The 16,800-nt window shown below is 46.4% G+C and overlaps 13 non-coding genes and 4 pseudogenes across 13 annotated transcripts; all 17 read right to left on the minus strand.

The window, feature by feature from the left end:
- Positions 1-36: 36 nt before the first annotated feature.
- Positions 37-194, minus strand: LOC120787617. The gene has a single exon (XR_005706998.1). It is a non-coding gene; the product is annotated as a U1 spliceosomal RNA (small nuclear RNA).
- A 611-nt stretch (positions 195-805) lies between these two features.
- Positions 806-987, minus strand: LOC120787615. Its single transcript, XR_005706996.1, has one exon. It is a non-coding gene; the product is annotated as a U2 spliceosomal RNA (small nuclear RNA).
- Positions 988-1,643: 656 nt separating this feature from the next.
- LOC120787604 lies at positions 1,644-1,798 on the minus strand (annotated as a pseudogene).
- A 1,421-nt stretch (positions 1,799-3,219) lies between these two features.
- On the minus strand, positions 3,220-3,374 carry LOC120787602 (annotated as a pseudogene).
- Positions 3,375-3,985: 611 nt separating this feature from the next.
- LOC120787614 lies at positions 3,986-4,164 on the minus strand (annotated as a pseudogene).
- Positions 4,165-4,811: 647 nt separating this feature from the next.
- On the minus strand, positions 4,812-4,968 carry LOC120787613. Its single transcript, XR_005706995.1, has one exon. It is a non-coding gene; the product is annotated as a U1 spliceosomal RNA (small nuclear RNA).
- A 1,430-nt stretch (positions 4,969-6,398) lies between these two features.
- LOC120787616 lies at positions 6,399-6,557 on the minus strand. The gene has a single exon (XR_005706997.1). It is a non-coding gene; the product is annotated as a U1 spliceosomal RNA (small nuclear RNA).
- A 599-nt stretch (positions 6,558-7,156) lies between these two features.
- Positions 7,157-7,345, minus strand: LOC120787609. Its single transcript, XR_005706991.1, has one exon. It is a non-coding gene; the product is annotated as a U2 spliceosomal RNA (small nuclear RNA).
- Positions 7,346-7,989: 644 nt separating this feature from the next.
- Positions 7,990-8,154, minus strand: LOC120787618. Its single transcript, XR_005706999.1, has one exon. It is a non-coding gene; the product is annotated as a U1 spliceosomal RNA (small nuclear RNA).
- A 607-nt stretch (positions 8,155-8,761) lies between these two features.
- Positions 8,762-8,944, minus strand: LOC120787612. The gene has a single exon (XR_005706994.1). It is a non-coding gene; the product is annotated as a U2 spliceosomal RNA (small nuclear RNA).
- Positions 8,945-9,596: 652 nt separating this feature from the next.
- Positions 9,597-9,753, minus strand: LOC120787603. Its single transcript, XR_005706988.1, has one exon. It is a non-coding gene; the product is annotated as a U1 spliceosomal RNA (small nuclear RNA).
- Positions 9,754-10,344: 591 nt separating this feature from the next.
- LOC120787610 lies at positions 10,345-10,527 on the minus strand. The gene has a single exon (XR_005706992.1). It is a non-coding gene; the product is annotated as a U2 spliceosomal RNA (small nuclear RNA).
- Positions 10,528-11,186: 659 nt separating this feature from the next.
- Positions 11,187-11,345, minus strand: LOC120787608. The gene has a single exon (XR_005706990.1). It is a non-coding gene; the product is annotated as a U1 spliceosomal RNA (small nuclear RNA).
- Positions 11,346-12,761: 1,416 nt separating this feature from the next.
- On the minus strand, positions 12,762-12,925 carry LOC120787601. Its single transcript, XR_005706987.1, has one exon. It is a non-coding gene; the product is annotated as a U1 spliceosomal RNA (small nuclear RNA).
- Positions 12,926-13,544: 619 nt separating this feature from the next.
- Positions 13,545-13,732, minus strand: LOC120787611. The gene has a single exon (XR_005706993.1). It is a non-coding gene; the product is annotated as a U2 spliceosomal RNA (small nuclear RNA).
- A 648-nt stretch (positions 13,733-14,380) lies between these two features.
- LOC120787606 lies at positions 14,381-14,533 on the minus strand (annotated as a pseudogene).
- Positions 14,534-15,996: 1,463 nt separating this feature from the next.
- LOC120787607 lies at positions 15,997-16,156 on the minus strand. Its single transcript, XR_005706989.1, has one exon. It is a non-coding gene; the product is annotated as a U1 spliceosomal RNA (small nuclear RNA).
- Positions 16,157-16,800: the final 644 nt, after the last annotated feature.

The raw sequence follows: 16,800 nt of genomic DNA on the forward strand, positions 1-16,800 counted from the left end.
TGGAGATCAGTTGCCTGCCTTTATAGTCCACAGTTTACCAGGGAAGCCTTGACGCCAGTCCCCACTATCCCAGAAATTGTGCAGTGAATTCCCATTTGGGGAATTCGCGAGGTCCTTTAACCGGGTGCAATAGCTGAGCCTCGCCTGGGTGAACCACCTTCTTGATCATGGTGTCTCCCCTGCCAGGTAAGTATGAGTTGTGCATCTCACACGCAGATGGCCTATATCACACACAAAACGCAGCTGACCACGATGGTGCTGACAATCTACACATTGACACAACCCGAGGCTACAGGGGCCAGCGGACCTCTGAAATTCCATACACCGTACACTTTGACCAACGGCTGACAAAAGATTATTTTTACATTTTATTAGATAAATAATGCTTATATTTCCCATCATGCAATGCGGTATTTCCACACCAAAGGCTGACCTCACATCATCTAGTCGATCTGTTGACCTCCTAAAAATGAACCTTGACCCAACTGCAAGTTCAGTGAGCAGCTCAATCGAGCTACAACAAATGTTGCTTCATGTACATTGAAATTCAAGAAGAGAATAAAACTACTTAAAATAACTTTCTTCTCACATTTGCAACACTGCTGTTAGTGATGGGCAACTGACAGTCCTGCTGCAGTACAGACAATCAGCGGACCAACAGCCAAATCAACACAGCCAGTTAGTCAGTCTTGAGGAAATCATGAGACACGGTGCTTGGGGCAACTCCTTCCCTGATCTCCAAACAAATCAGAGGTTGTCAAGGTCTTCGTGAACCGCGTCACCCGAGCTCAATATTCCACATGCAGAAGAGGGCGCACGTTCGGGAATACTGCAATGCCAGGTCGATGCGTGGGGGGCCGGAGCAAGCTATTCCATCTCCCTGCTCCAAAAAGCAATTTAATATATGGTCCCCGGGTAGGGGCGTATCAGGCTATTAAACTATTGAGCTGAATACTACACTTGATCTTAGCCAAAAGGCGAAGCGACGCGGGAAAGGAGTGGGAAGAGCGGCCTCCTTCTCCGCACAGAGCGGTCACTGAGAGGTCCGGCGGTGAATGATGTGCTTAAGCGACGCAGTAAAACACAAAACAAGTTCACTGGCGTTTTGACCAGTGAAATACCCTGCAAGCATACGACATCTTTCTGGATTTATTTCCAGCGGAAAAAATAACCCAGGCATTTATAATGCAGTGCCTGGGCTAAATCTTAGTCATAGTAGCTCTCATCGGTGGTAATGAAACCATAGAAACTGAGATCTTATTCACAGCCTCGATAAAACAAAAGCTGCAGCAGGTAAGGCAGGGCCCGTAATAGGCAAATGTTGCCCGTTAAACAACCACAACAAATCTAAGGGAGTTTGAGTGGCTAAGTGAGCGATAAGATATTGTCAGATTCTTCTTCACTGACTGACCGTTTCTTCCACATCGTGTGGGAATATTGTTCATATTATCAGATGGATTGCCTCTGCTGAATAAACTTGGCGGGGAAGAAATGACATAGTACTGATTCCCACATTAATGAACAATGTTTAACAGCTGACCGGCGTCCAAATCTGCAGCTGGGCATTATTTGCAGTAAATACACATTGAAGGCGGTCAAGCGTTTGGAAGTCAAGTTGCCTGCCTTTATAGTCCACAGTTTACCAGGGAATGTGACATGATCCCCCACTATCGAAAGTATTGCCAGTCGAAGATTCCCATTTGGGGAATTCGCGAATCCTTACAACCCAGTGCAATGCTGAGCCTCGCCCTGGGTGAACCACCTTCTTGATCATAGTATCTCCCCTGCCAGGTAGTATGAGTTGTGCATCTCTACATGAAGAACGGCCCTTTCACACCTAAAGCGCGCTGACGATGGTGCTGACAATCTACGTGGCTGGCCGAGGCTACAGGGGCTGTGGACCTCTGAATTCCATACACACTTTGACCCAACGGCTGACCGAATTATTTTTACATTTTATTAGATAAATAATGCTTATATTTCCCATGCAATGCGGTATTTCCACACCAAAGGCTGACCTCCACATCTCAATGCGTCTATTTGACCTCCTAAAAATGAAACAGCGGCCCAACTGCAAGTTCCAGTGAGCAGCTCAATCAGACTTCACAACAAATGTTGCTTCATGTACATTGAAATTCGAGAAGAGAATAAAACTTCGCCAAAGCCAACTCTTCTCACATTACAACCACTGCTGTTAGTGATGGGCAACTGACAGTCCTGCTACTGGTACCAGACAAATCAACTGGACCAACAGCCGTCAACACAGCCAATTGAGTCAGTGTGGAAATCATGAGACCGCGGTGCTTAGAACAACTCCTTCTGATCTCAAACAAATCGAGGTTGTCAAGATCTTCCGTGGACAAGTCACCCGAATGATATTCCACATGCAGAAGGGGGAGGCGCGTTCGGGGAACTGCTGCGTACCAGGTCGATGCGTGGAGTGGAATGAGAACAGCCCTATTCCATCTCCTGCTCCAAAAGCAATTTAATATATGGTCCCCGGAGTAGAGGGCGTATCGAATGTTAAACTGATAAGAACGAATGCAGTCTTGGCAAAAGGCCGGCGATAGCGGAAAAGATTAGGAGGAGCCTCCTTCTCCGCACGGGCCGGTCACTAGAAGATCCGGCCCGGTGAATGATGTGCTGGCGACACCCAAGTAAACACAAAACAAGTTCACTGGCGTTTTGACCAGTGAAATACCTGCAAAGCGCCACGACATCTTTCTGGATTTATTTCAGCGGAATAGCCCAGGCATTTATAATGCAGTGCCTGAAACCGTCTTAGTCACTTGGTAGCTCTCGTCCGGTGGTAATAAAGCGTTCAGAAACTGAGATCTTATTCACAGCCTCGATGGAAAAAACTTTGCAGCAGGTAAGGGGCCGGGGCCCATAAGTAGAAATCTTACGTTAAGCTGCACAACAAATCTAAGGGAGTTTGAGTAGCTGAAGTGAAGGCGATAAGATATTGTCAGATTCTATTCACTGACTGACCGTTTGCTTCCACATACGTGTGAGAATATTGATGTATTATCAGATGGATTGCCTCTGCTGAATAAGCGGCGGGGAAGAAATGACATGTACTGATTTACATTAATAGACAACTTGGCGGCCCGACGTCAAATCCGTCGCTTCACAGCTGAAGCGACATTTGCGTAAATACACATTGAAGGCGGTCAGCGTTTGGAGATCAGTTGCCTGCCTTTATAGTCCACAGTTTACCAGGGAAGCGCGAGAACGCAGTCCCCCACTATCAGAAATTGTGCAGTCGAGATTTCACATTTGGGGAATTACTTGAAGTCAGCAGTGCAATGGCTGAGCCTGCGCCCTGCGTTGAACCACCTTCTTGATCATGGTATCTCCTGCCAGGTAAGTATGAGTTGTGCATCTCACACGCAGGGCAGCCTTTCACACACAAAGCACGCTGACCGATGGTGCTGACAATCTACACGATGACACAACCCGAGGGCTACAGGGGCTGTGGACCTACAGAATTCCACTTACACCGTACACTTTGACCTTGACTGACAAAAGATTATTTTTACATTTTATTAGATAAATAATGCTTATATTTCCCATCATGCAATGCGGTATTTCCACACAAAGGCGTGACCTCACATCATCTAGTCGATCTATTTGACCTCCTAAAAATGAGCAAGCGGCCCAACTGCAAGTTCCAGTGAGCGAAGCTCAATCGGGCTACAACAAATGTTGCTTCATGTACATTGAAATTCAGAAAGAGAATAAAACTTCGCCAAAACCAACTCTTCTCACATTACAACCACTTGCTGTTAGTGATGGGCAACTGACAGTCCTGCTACTAGTACAGACAAATCAACTGGACCAGCGGCCAAATCAACGTAATTAGTCAGTGTGGAAATCATGAGACACGATTGCTTGGAACAACTCCTTCCCTGATCTCCAAACAAATCAGAGGTTGTCAGGTCTTCCGTGGACCGCGTCACGAATGATATTCACATGCAGAAGAGAGGGGCGCACCGTTCCAGGAGATACTGCAATCCCAGGTCGATCGTGGAGTGGGCGGAGCAAGCCCTATTCCATCTCCCTGCTCAAAAAAGCAATTTATATGGTCCCGGGTGAGGCGTATCAGAATATTAAACTGATAGAGCAGAATACTACATGATCTTAGCCAAAAGGCGAAGCGATAACGGAAAAGAATTCGGGAGAAACTGGCCTCCTTCTCCACAGGCCGGTCACCGGTCGACGGTGAATGATGTGTGGCGACACCCAGTAAAACACAAAACAAGTTCACTGGCGTTTTGACCAGTGAAATACCTGCAAGCATACGACATCTTTCTGGATTTATTTCCGGAAAAAAATAGCAGGCATTTATAATGCAGTGCCTGGAATGCGTCTTAGTCACTTAGTAGCTCATCTGGTGGTAATAAAGAAACCATCAGAAACTGAGATCATATTCACAGCCTCGATAGAAACAAAACTGCAGCAGGTAAAGACGGGCCATGTCGGCAAATGTTGCCCACGTTAAACATACAACAAAATCTAGGAGTTTGAGTAAGCTGGAAGTGACGATAAGATATTGTCGATTCTTCTTCACTGACGTGACCGTTTGCTTCCACATACGTGTGAGGAATATTGTTCATATTATCAGATGGATTGCCTCTGCTGAATAAGCGGCGGGGAAAAATGACATGGTACTGATTCCACATTAATAGACCTGTTTAACAGCGGCAGCGTCAAATCCGTGCTAAGCGTGGGCGACATTACGTAAATACACATTGAAGACGGTCAGCGTTTGGAGATCCAGTTGCCTGCCTTTATAGTCCACAGTTTACCAGGGAAGCCTTGACAGTCCCCACTATCGAAATTATTGCGATCGAGATTCCCACATTTGGGGAGTCGCAGAGGAGTCAACACAACCGGAGTGCAATGGCTGAACCTCGCCTGGGTGAACCACCTTCTTGATCATAGTATCTCCTGCCAGGTAAGTATGGGTTTGTTGCATCTCACCGCGCTTGGGGCAGCCTTTACACACAAAAGCAGCTGACCCGATGGTGCTAACAATCTACATTGACACAACCGAGGCTACAAGGGGCTGTGGACCTGCAGGAATTCCATACACACGTACACTTTTGACCCCAGCGGCCCAATAAAGATTATTTTTACATTTTATTAGATAAATAATGCTTATATTTCCCATCATGCAATCACGGTATTTCCACAAAAGCTGACCTCACATCATCCTAGTCGATCTATTTGACCTCCTAAAATGAACAGCGGCCCAACTGCAAGTTCCATTGAGCGAAGCTCCAATCAGGCTACAACAAATGTTTGCTTCGTAACGCATTTGAAATTCAGAGAAGAGAATAAAACTCGCAAAGCCGCTCTTTCACATTACAACCGCTTTGCTGTTAGTGATGAACTGACAGTCCTGCTATAGTACAGACAAATCAACTGGACCAGCAGCCAAATCCAGCACAGCCAATTGGTCGGTCGCGAGAATCGAGACCGCGATTGGCAGGGCAACTCCTTCCCTGATCTCAAACAAATCAGAGGTTGTCAAGGTCTTCCGTGGACAACGTCACCGAATGATATTCCACATGCAGAAGGGAGGGGCGCACCGTTCGGGAGATACTGCAATACCGGAGTCGATCGTGGAGGGGCGGGCAAGCCCTATTCATCTCCCTGCTCCAAGCAATTTAATATATGGTCCCGGGTGGGGACGTATCGAATAAACTGATAGAGCAATCTGCCGATCTTAGCCAAGGCCGAAGCGATAGCAGGGAAAGAGATCCGGAGGGGCGGCCTCCTTCTCCGCTGAGCCGGTCACTGAGAGGTCCGGCCGGTGAATGATGTGCTTAAGCGACACCCAGTAAAACACAAACAAGTTCACTGGTTTTGACCAGTGAAATACCCTGCAAACGCCGACATCTTTCTGGTTTATTTCCAGCGAGAAAAAAATAACCCAGGCATTTATAATGCAGTGCCTGGGCTGCGTCTTATTGGTAAGCTCTCATCCGGTGGTAATAGAAACCATCAGAAACTGAGATCTTATTCACAGCCTCGATAGAAACAAAACTGCGAGGCCCATAATAAACGGAAATGTTGCCCACGTTAAACATACCTAAGAATTTGAGAGTAAGCTGAAGTGGTGATAAGATATTGTCGAATTCTTCTTCACTTATTGTTTACGTTTGCTTCCACATACGTGTGAGGAATATTGTTCATATTATCGATGGATTGCCTCTGCTGGAATAAACGGCGGGAAGAAATGACATAGTACTGATTCCCACATTAATAGACAATGTTGCTGGCGTGACGTCAAATCCATTAAGCTTCGGCTGGGCGACATTTCACCGTAATACATTAGAGACGGTCAGCGTTTGGAGATCAGTTGCCTGCCTTTATAGTCCACAGTTTACCAGGGGAGAGCCTTGACGCGTCCCCCCACTATCAGAATTGTGCAATCGAATTCCCCACATTTGAGTCGCAGAGAGTCAACACAACGAGTGCAATAGCTGAGCCTGCGCCCTGGGTGAACCACCTTCTTGATCATGGTATCTCCCCTGCCAGGTAAGTATGAGTTGTGCATCTCCTGCGCCCAGGGCAGCCTTTCTACAAAACGCATTGACCGATGGTGCTGACAATCTACCTGATGACACAACCCGAGGCTACAGGGGCTGTGGACCTGCAGGAATTCCATACACCGTACACTTTGGCCAACGGCTGACAAGATTATTTTACATTTTATTAGATAAATAATGCTTATATTTCCCCATTCATGCAATGCGGTATTTCCACAAAGGCTGACCTCACATCATCCTAGTGGAGTCTGTTTGACCTCCTAAAAATGAACGGCCCAACTGCAGGATTCCCAGTGAGCGAAGCTCAATCAGACTGCAACAAATGTTGCTTCATGTACATTGAAATTCAGAGAATAAACTTCATAAAGCCAACTCTTTACTCACGTACAACCACTTGCTGTTAGTGATGGGCAACTGACAGTCCTGCTTTCTGGTAGAACCGACTCAGCTGGACCAACAGCCAAATCAACGTAATTAGTCAGTGCGATCATGAGACGGTGCTTGAAGTTAACTCCTTCCCTGATCTCAAACAAATCAGAGGTTGTCCGGGTCTTCCGTGGACAACGTCACGAATAAATATTCCACATGCAGAAAGGGGAGGGCGCACCGTTCAAGGGAGATACTGCAATACCAGGTCGATTGGCGTGGAGTGGACGGAGCAAGCCCTATTCCATCTCCCTGCTCCAAAAAGCAATTTTATATATGGTCCCGGGTGGGGACGTATCGAATATTAAGCTGATAAGAACAGATACTACACTTGATCTTAGCCAAAAGGTGAAAGCGATAATAAAGTGGGAGGAGCGGCTCCTTCTCGCACAGGCCGGTCACTGAGGTCGACGGTGAATGATATTAGCCGACAGTAAACACAAAACAAGTTCACTGAGCGTTTTGACCAGTAAAATACCTGCAAAGCGCCGCGACATCTTTCTGGATTTATTTCCAGCGGAAAAAATAGCGAGCATTTATAATGCAGTGCCTGGAGCTCGTCTTAGTCGCAGTAGCTCTCATCCGGTGGTAAGCCAAAACCATCAAAACTGAGATCTTATTCACAGCCTCGATAGAAACAAAACTGCGGCAAGGTAGGGCAAAGGGGCCCATATTAGGCAAATGCCCACGTTAAACATACAACAAATCTAGGGAGTTTGAGTAAGCTGAAGTGAGCGATAAAGATGTCGGGTCTTCTTCACTGACTGACCGTTTGCTTCCACATCGTGAGGAATATTGTTCATATTATCAGATGGATTGCCTCTGCTGAATAAAGCGGTAGGGAAGAAATGACATGGTACTGATTCATTAATAGACCAATGTTTAACAGCGGCCAGCGTCAAATCAGGTAAGCCTGCGGCTGGGCGACATTGCAGTAAATACACATTGAAGGCCGATTGGCGTTTGGAGATCGGTGCCTGCCTTCCTGGTCACAATTTTTCCCGGGGAGAAAGCGCGACGCCAGTCCCCCACTAGCGAAATTGTGCGGTCGAGATTCCCACATTTGGGGAATTCGCGAAGTCACTTTTACAACCGGAGTGCAATGGCTGAGCTGCGCCCTGGAGTGAACCACCTTCTTGATCAGGTATCTCCCCTGCCAGTGAAATTATGAGTTGTGCATCTCACACATGAGACAGCCTTCACACACAAAACACGTGACGATGGTGCTGACAATCTACACGTGGCACAACTTGGGGCTACGGGGCTATTGGACCTGCAAATTCCATACACACGTGCACTTTGACCCAACGGCTGACAAAAGATTATTTTTACATTTATTGGATAAATAATGTATATTTCCCATCATGCAATGCGGTATTTCCCACGCAAAAAAGTGACCTCATCGTGGTGATCTATTTGACCTCCTAAAAATGAGCAGCGGCCCAACTGCAGAGTTCCAGTGAGCGAAGCTCAATCAGACTGCAACAAATGTTGCTTCATGTACATTGAAATTCAGAAGAGAATAAAACTGCAAAGCCAACTCTTCTCACATTACAACCACACCTTGCTGTTAGTGATGGGCAACTGACAGTCCCTGCTACTAGTACAGACGATCAACTGGACCAACAGCCAAATCAACACAGCCAATTAGTCAGTGCGAAATCATGAGACCTGCGATTGGCAGGGCAACTCCTTCCCTGATCTCAAAACAAATCAGGGTTGTCAAGATCTTCGTGGACAACGTCACGAATGATATTCCATATGCAGAAGAGGGAGGGAGGCGCACCGTTTCAGATACTGCAATACCAGATGGAAATGCGTGGAATTAGATGACAAGCTATTCATCTCCCCTGCTCAAAAGCAATTTAATATATGGTCCCGGGTGGGGGCGTGTCGGAAATATTAAACTGATAAGAACGAATACTACACTTGATCTTAGCCAAAAGGCGAGAAGCGATAACAGGAAAAGTCGGAGGAGCGGCCTCTTCTCGCCTAGGCCCGGTCACTGAGAGGTCCGACGGTGAATGATGTGCTTAAGCGACACCCAGTAAAACACAAAACAAGTTCACTGAGCGTTTTGACCAGTGAAATACCCTGCAAAGCACGACATCTTTCTGGATTTATTTCAGCGAAATAACCCAGGCATTTATAATGCAGTGCCTGGGCACAAATCTTGATCTTGGTAGCTCTCATCCGGTGTGTAAAGCGTTCCAGAAGCGAGATCTTATTCACAGCCTCGATAGAAAAACTGCAACGAGTAAGGGCAGGGAGCCCCGTAATAGGCAAATGTTGCTTACGTTAAACATACAACAAATCTAAGGGAGTTGAGTAAGCTGAAGTGAGCGACCAGATATTGTCAATTCTTCTTCACTGACTGACGTTTGCTTCCACATGCGTGAGGGAATATTGTTCATATTATCAGATGGATTGCCTCTGCTGAATAAGCGGCGGGGAAGAAATGACATGGTACTGATTCCCACATTGAAAGACAATGTTTAACAGCGGCCCGGCGTCAAATCCGTGCAGCTCGCTGGGCGACATTGCCGTAAATACACATTGGAGCCGGTCCAGCGTTTGGAGATCAGTTGCCTGCTATAGTCCACAGTTTACCAGGGAGGCTGAAGCGCCAGTCCCCACTATCAGAAAGTGTGCGGTCGAGATTCCCATTTAGAAATTCGCGGGGTCAGCACCTGGCAGTGCAATAGCTGAGCCTGCGCCTGGAGGTGAACCACCTTCTTGATCATAGTCTCCCCTGCCAGGTAAGTATAGGTTATCTCACCGCCCCAGGGCAGCCTTTCACAACCGCGCTGACCGATGGTGCTGACCAATCTACATTATTTAACCCGAGGCTACAGGGGCTGTGGACCTGCAGAATTCCCATACACACCGTACACTTTGACCTTGACTGTAAAAGATTATTTTACATTTTATTAGATAAATAATGCTTATAATACATCATGCAATGCGGTATTTCACACCAAAGGCTGACTCATCATCTAGTGATCTATTTGACCTCCTAAAAAATGAACATGACCTTTGCAAGTTCAGTGGCGAGAAGCTCAATCAGACTACAACAATGTTGCTTCATGCATTTGAAATTCAGAAGAGAATAAAACTACTTAAAAGCCAACTCTTACTCACATTACAACCACTGCTGTTAGTGATGGGCAACTGACAGTCCCTGCTACTAGTACAGACAAATCAACTGGACCAACAGCCAAATCAACACAGCCAATTAGTCAGTGCGAAATCATGAGACCGCGATTAGCGAATAACTCCTTCCTGATCTCAAAGCAAATCAGAGGTTGTCAAGGTCTTCCGTGGACAACGTCACCGAATGATATTCCACATGCAGAAGAGGAGGCGCACCGTTCGGAGATCACTGCAATACCAGGTCGATGCGTTAAGATGGACGGAGCAAGCCCTATTCATCTCCCTGCTCCAAAAAGCAATTTAATATATGGTCCCGGGTGGGGGGCGTCAAATAAACTGATAAGAACAGATACCACACTTGATCTTAGCCAAAAAGGCGAGAAGCGATAATGGGAAAGAATTCGGAAGGGCAACCTCCTTCTCCGCACAGGCGGTCACTGAGAGGAATCGGCGGTGAATGATGTGCTTAAGCGACACCCAGTAAAACGCAAAACAAGTTCGCAGGCGTTTTGACCAGTGAAATACCCTGCAAGCGCCGCGACATCTTTCTCTTCAGAAAAAATAACCCAGGCATTTATAATGCGATGCCTGGGCTAAAATCTTGGTCATAGTAGCTCTCATCCGATTGGTAATAGAAACCATCAAACCTGAGATCTTATTCACAGCCTCGATAGAAACAAAACTGCAGCAGGTAGGGCCGGGGAGCCGTATTAAACCCAAATGTTGCCCACGTTAAACATACAACAAATCTAAGGGTTTGAGTAAGCTGAAGTGAGCGATAAGATATTGTCGAATTCTTCTTCACTGACTGACCGTTTTTGCTTCCTATCGTGTGAGGGAATGTTATTCATAGTATCAGATTACCTCTGCTAGACCAGCAGCGGGGAAGAAATGACATGGTACTGATTCCCACATTAATAGACAATGTTTAACAGCGGCGGCTGATCAAATCCATTAAGCTCACGGCTGGCGACATTACCCGTAAATACACATTGAGGCGGTCAGCGTTTGGAATCCAGTTGCCTGCCTTTATAGTCCCCAGTTTACCAGGGGAGAGCGTGACGCGATCCCCCACTATCAGAAATTGTGCAGTAAAGAGATTCCCACATTTAGAGTCGCGGGGGTGCTAACCCGGAGTGCAATAAACGAGCCTAGCTGGGTGAACCACCTTCTTAGATCATGGGCTCTCCCTGCCGGAGTAAGTATGAGTTGTGCATCTCTGCAGGGCAGCCTTTCACACAAAGCACGCTGACCCGATGGTGCTGACAATCTACATTGACACAGCCAGTACTACAGAGACTGTGGACCTTAAAATTCCATACACCGTACGCATTAGCAGCTGACAAAAGATTATTTTACATTTTATTAGATAAATAATGCTTATATTTCCCATCATGCAATGCAGTATTTCCACACCAAGGCTGACCTCACATCATCTAATTAATCTATTTGACCTCCTAAAATGAACATGACCCAACCTTTGCAAGTTCAGTGAGCTTGAAACAAAATCGAACTAAAACAAATGTTGCTTCATGTACATTGAAATTCAGAGAAGAAATAAAACTGTAAAGCCAACTCTATACATTACAACCCACTTTGCTGTTAGTGATGGGCAGCGGCAGTCCTGCTACTAATGCAGACAAATCAACTGGACCAACAAATCAACACAGCCAATTAGTCAGTCTGGAAATCGCAGAGACGGTGCTTGGGGCAACTCCTTCTGATCCTCAAACAAATCCAGAGGTTGTCGAAGATCTTCCGTGGACATGCAGATAATCATTCCATATGCAGAAGAGGGGAGAGGCGCTGCCGTTCGAGGAGACTGCTGCAATACCAGGTCGTCGTGGGTGGGCCGGAGCAAGCCCTATTCCATCCCTGCTCCAAAAAGCAATTTTAATATGGTCCCGGGTGAGGATGTAAACTGATGGGAACAGATACTACCTTGATCTTAGCAAGGCGGCGATAGCGGGAAGACCGGGAAGGCGGCCCTCCTTCTCCGCTGAGCCGGTCACTGGGGAGGTCCGGCGGTGAATGATGTGCTTGGCGGCACCAGTAAAACACCAAAACAAGTTCACTGAGCGTTTTGACCATTGAAATACCCTGCAAGCACAACATCTTTGGTTGTTTCAGCGGAAAAAATAGCGAAGGCATTTATAATACGGTGCCTGGGCTACGTCTTGAGTCATAGTGAAAAGCTCTCATCCGGTGGCAAAACCATCAGAAACTGAGATCTTATTCACATTTTCATTAAACAAAACTGCAGCAGGTAAGAAAGACCGGGGCCCATGTGGTAATGTTGCCCGTTAAACATACAACAAAATCTAAGGGAGTTTGAGTAAGCTGAAGTGAGCGATAAGATGTTGTCAGATTAACTATTTACTGACTGACCGTTTGCTTCCACATGCGTGTGAGGAATATTGTTCATATTATCAGATGGATTGCCTCTGCTGAATAAGCGGCGGGGAAGAAATGACATGGTACTGATTCCACATTAATAGACAATGTTTAACAGCGACGGCGTCAAATCGTGCGCTTCGCTGGGCGACTGTTGCGTAAATACATTGAGGCGATTTGGCGTTTGGAGATCGTTGCCGCTGGAGTCCACCCGAAGTTTTACCGGGGGGAGGAAGGCCAGCCGAAGCGCGGTCCCCACTATCAGAAATTGTGCGGTCGAGATTCCCACATTTGGGGAATTCGCAGGGGGTCAACACAACCGGAGTGCAATAGCTGAGCCTCGCCCTGGGTGAACCACCTTCTTGATCGCCGTCTCCCTGCCAGGTAAGTATGAGTTGTGCATCTCTGCGCCAGGAAGCCTTTCACACACAAAGCACGCTGACCCGATGGTGCTGACAATCTACACATTGACACAACCGAGGCTACAGGGGCTGTGGACCTCACAGAATTCCCATACACACGTACACTTTGTTACTTGGCTGACCAGATTATTTTACATTTTATTAGATAAATAATGCTTATATTTCCCATCATACCAATGCGGTATTTCCACCAAGGCTGACCTCCCATCATCTAGTCGATCTATTGACCTCCTAAAATGAAACAGCGGCCCAACTGCAAGTTCAGTGACAGCTCAATCAGACTACAACAAATGTTGCTTCATGTACATTGAAATTCAGAGAAGAGAATAAACTTGCAAAGCCAACTCTTCTCACATTACAACACTTGCTGTTAGTGATGGGCAACTGACAGTCCTGCTACTAGTACAGACAAATCAACTGGACCAACAGCCAAATCAACTGGACCAACAGCCAAATCAACACAGCCAATTAGTCAGTGTGGAAATCATGAGACACGGTGCTTGGGGCAACTCCTTCGATCAAAGCTAAATCAGAGGTTGTCAAGATCTTCCGTGGACAACGTCACGAATGATATTCACATGCAGAAGAAGGGAGGCGCACCGTTCGGGGAATACTGCAATACCAGGTCGTCTGCGTGGAGTGGGCCGGAGCAAGCCCCTATTCCATCTCCCTGCTCCAAAAGCAATTTAATATATGGTCCCGGGTAGGGACGTATCAGGCCTATTAAACTGATAAGGCACCAGATACTACCTTGATCTTAGCCAAAGGCGAAGCGATAACGGAAGAATTGGGAGGGGCGGCCTCCTTCTCCCTGAGCCGGTCACTGAGAGGTCCGGCCGGTGAATGATGTGTAAGCGACGCAGTAAAACACAAAACAAGTTCACTGGCGTTTGACCAGTGAAATACCCTGCAAAGCATACGACATCTTTCTGGATTTATTTCAGCGGAAAAAAATAGCAGGCATTTATAATGCAGTGCCTGGGCTGCGTCTTAGTCACTTGGTAGCTCTCATCCGTTGGTAATAGAAACCATCAGAAACTGAGATCTTATTCACAGCCTCGATAGAAACAAAACTGCAGCAGGTAAGACAGGAGCCCGTATTAAGCATATGTTGCCCGATTAAACATACAACAAATCTAAGGAGTTTGAGTAAGCTGGTGACGATAAGATATTGTCAGATTCTTCCACTGACTGACCGTTTGCTTCCACATATGTGTGAGGGAATATTGTTCATATTATCAGATGGTTACTCTGCGATAAAACGGCGGGAAGAAATGACATGGTACTGATTCCCACATTAATAGACAATGTTTAACAGCGGCCCGGCGTCAAATCCGTAAACTACATTTGGGCCCCATTGCCGTAATACACATTGAGGCGGTCCAGCGTTTGGAGATCAGTTACTTTATAGTCCACCCAGTTTACCAGGGGAGGCCTTGAAACGGTCCCCACTATCCAGAAGTATTGCAGTCAGAGATTCCCATTTGGGGAATTAAGGGGTCAACACAGCAGTGCAATGGCTGAGCTGCCCTGGGTGTTCCACCTTCTTGATGTGGTATCTCCCTGCCAGGTAAGTATGAGTTGTGCATCTCACGCAGGAGCAGCCTTTCACACCTAAACACGTGACGATGGTGCTGACAATCTACACATTGGCAAAACCGAGGCTACAGGGGCTGTGGACCTCTGAGAATTCCATACACACCGTACACTTTGACTAGCGGCTGACAAGATTATTTTACATTTTATTAGATAAATAATGCTTATATTTCCCATCATGCAATGCGGTATTTCCACACCAAAGGCTGACCTCACATCATCTAGTCATTCTTGACCTCCTAAAAATGAGCAACGGCCCAACTGCAAGTTCAGTGAGCGAAGCTCAAATCAGACTACAACAAATGTTGCTTCATGTACATTGAAATTCAGAGAAGAAATAAAACTACATAAAGCCAACTCTTCTCACATACAACTTCCACTTGCTGTTAGTGATGGGCAACTGACAGTCCTGCTACTAGTACAGACAAATCAACTGGACCAACAGCCAAATCAACACAGCCAATTAGTCAGTGTGGAAATCATGAGACAGTGCTTGGGAGCAACTCCTTCCCTGATCTCAAACAAATCAGAGGTTGTCCAAGATCTTCCGTGGACAACGTCACCGAATATTCACATGCAGAAGAGGGAGGGCGCACCGTTCAGGAAGACTCTGCAATACCAGGTCGTCTCATTAGGTGGGCGAACAGCCCTATTCCATCTCCCTGCTCCAAAAAGCAATTTTAATATATGGTCGGGTAGGGGGCGTATCAGATATTAAACTAGATGAAACAAAATCTTCATGATCTTAGCCAAAAGGCGAGGCGATAGCAGGAAAGAATTGGAAGGAGCGGCCTCCTTCTCCGCACAGGCCAGTCACTGAGAGATCCGGCCGGTGAATGATAATGCTTAAGCGACGCAAGTAAGAAGAAACCTGAAACAAAGTTCACTGAAGCGTTTTGACCAGTGAAATACCCTGCAAGCATACGACATCTTTCTGGATTTATTTCAGCAGGAAAATACTTGAGCATTTATAATGCAGTGCCTGGAAATCGTCTTGAGTCATGGTAAGCTCTCATCCGGTGGTAATAGAAACCTTCAGAAACTGAGATCTTATTCACAACCTCGATAGAGAAACAAAACTGCAGCAGGTAAGGCCGGGGCCCGTAGCCGACCAAATGTTGCTTACGTTAAACATACAACAAATCTGGGGAGTTTGAGTAGCTGAAGTGAGCGATAAGATGTTGTCCAGATTCTTCTTCACTAATGACGTTTGCTTCCTCGTGTGAGAATATTGTTCATATTATCAGATGGATTGCCTCTGCTGAATAAAGCGGCGGGGAAGAAATGACATGGTACTGATTCCCATTAATGGTGTGTTTAACAATGACACGACGTCAAATCCATTAAACCTACGCTGGGGCGACATTGCCCGTAAATACACATTGAAGACCCCGGTCAAGCGTTGGAGATCAAGTTGCCTGCCTTTACGCAGTCCTGGTTACACCAGGGGAGAAGCGAGCGCAGTCCCCACTATCAGAGGAAATTGTGTGCGATCGAGATTCCCACATTTAGAAGTGCATGAAGTCAACACAACGGTGCAATGGCTGAGCCTGGCCCTGGAGTGAACCACCTTCTTGATCATGGTATCTCCTGCCAGGTAAGTATAAGGTTGTGCATCTCACCACGCGGGCAGCCTTTCACACTAAAGCCACGCTGACCGATGGTGCTGACAATCACACACATTGACACAACCCGAGGCGAGCTACAGAGGCTGATCCCATACACACCGTACACTTTGACCCAACGGCTGACAAAAGAATTATTTTTTACATTTTATTAGATAAATAATGCTTATATTTCCCATCATGCAATGTTCCACGCAAAGGCTGACCTCATATCATCAATGCGATCTATTTGACCTCCTAAAAAAATGAACATGGCCCAGCACAAGGGTTTCCAGTGAGCGAAGCTCAATCAGACTGCAACAAATGTTGCTTCATGTACATTGAAATTCAGAGAAGAGAGAATAAAACTGCATAAAGCCAACTCTTTACTCACATTACAACCCTTGCTGTTAGTGATGGGCAACTGACAGTCCTGCTACTAGTACCGGAACAAATCAACTGAACCGGCAATAAATCAACACAGCCAATTAGTCGGTGTGGAAATCATGAGACAATTTGGCAGGGCAACTCCTTCCCTGATCTCAAACCGTCCGGAGGTTGTCCAAGATCTTCCGTGGACAACGTCACGAATGATATTCCACATGCAGAAGAGGCGCTGCGTTCAGGAGATACTGCAATACCAGG

This window comes from Xiphias gladius, unplaced genomic scaffold, assembly GCF_016859285.1.
Source record: "Xiphias gladius isolate SHS-SW01 ecotype Sanya breed wild unplaced genomic scaffold, ASM1685928v1 HiC_scaffold_310, whole genome shotgun sequence".
Classification (NCBI taxonomy): domain Eukaryota; kingdom Metazoa; phylum Chordata; class Actinopteri; order Istiophoriformes; family Xiphiidae; genus Xiphias; species Xiphias gladius.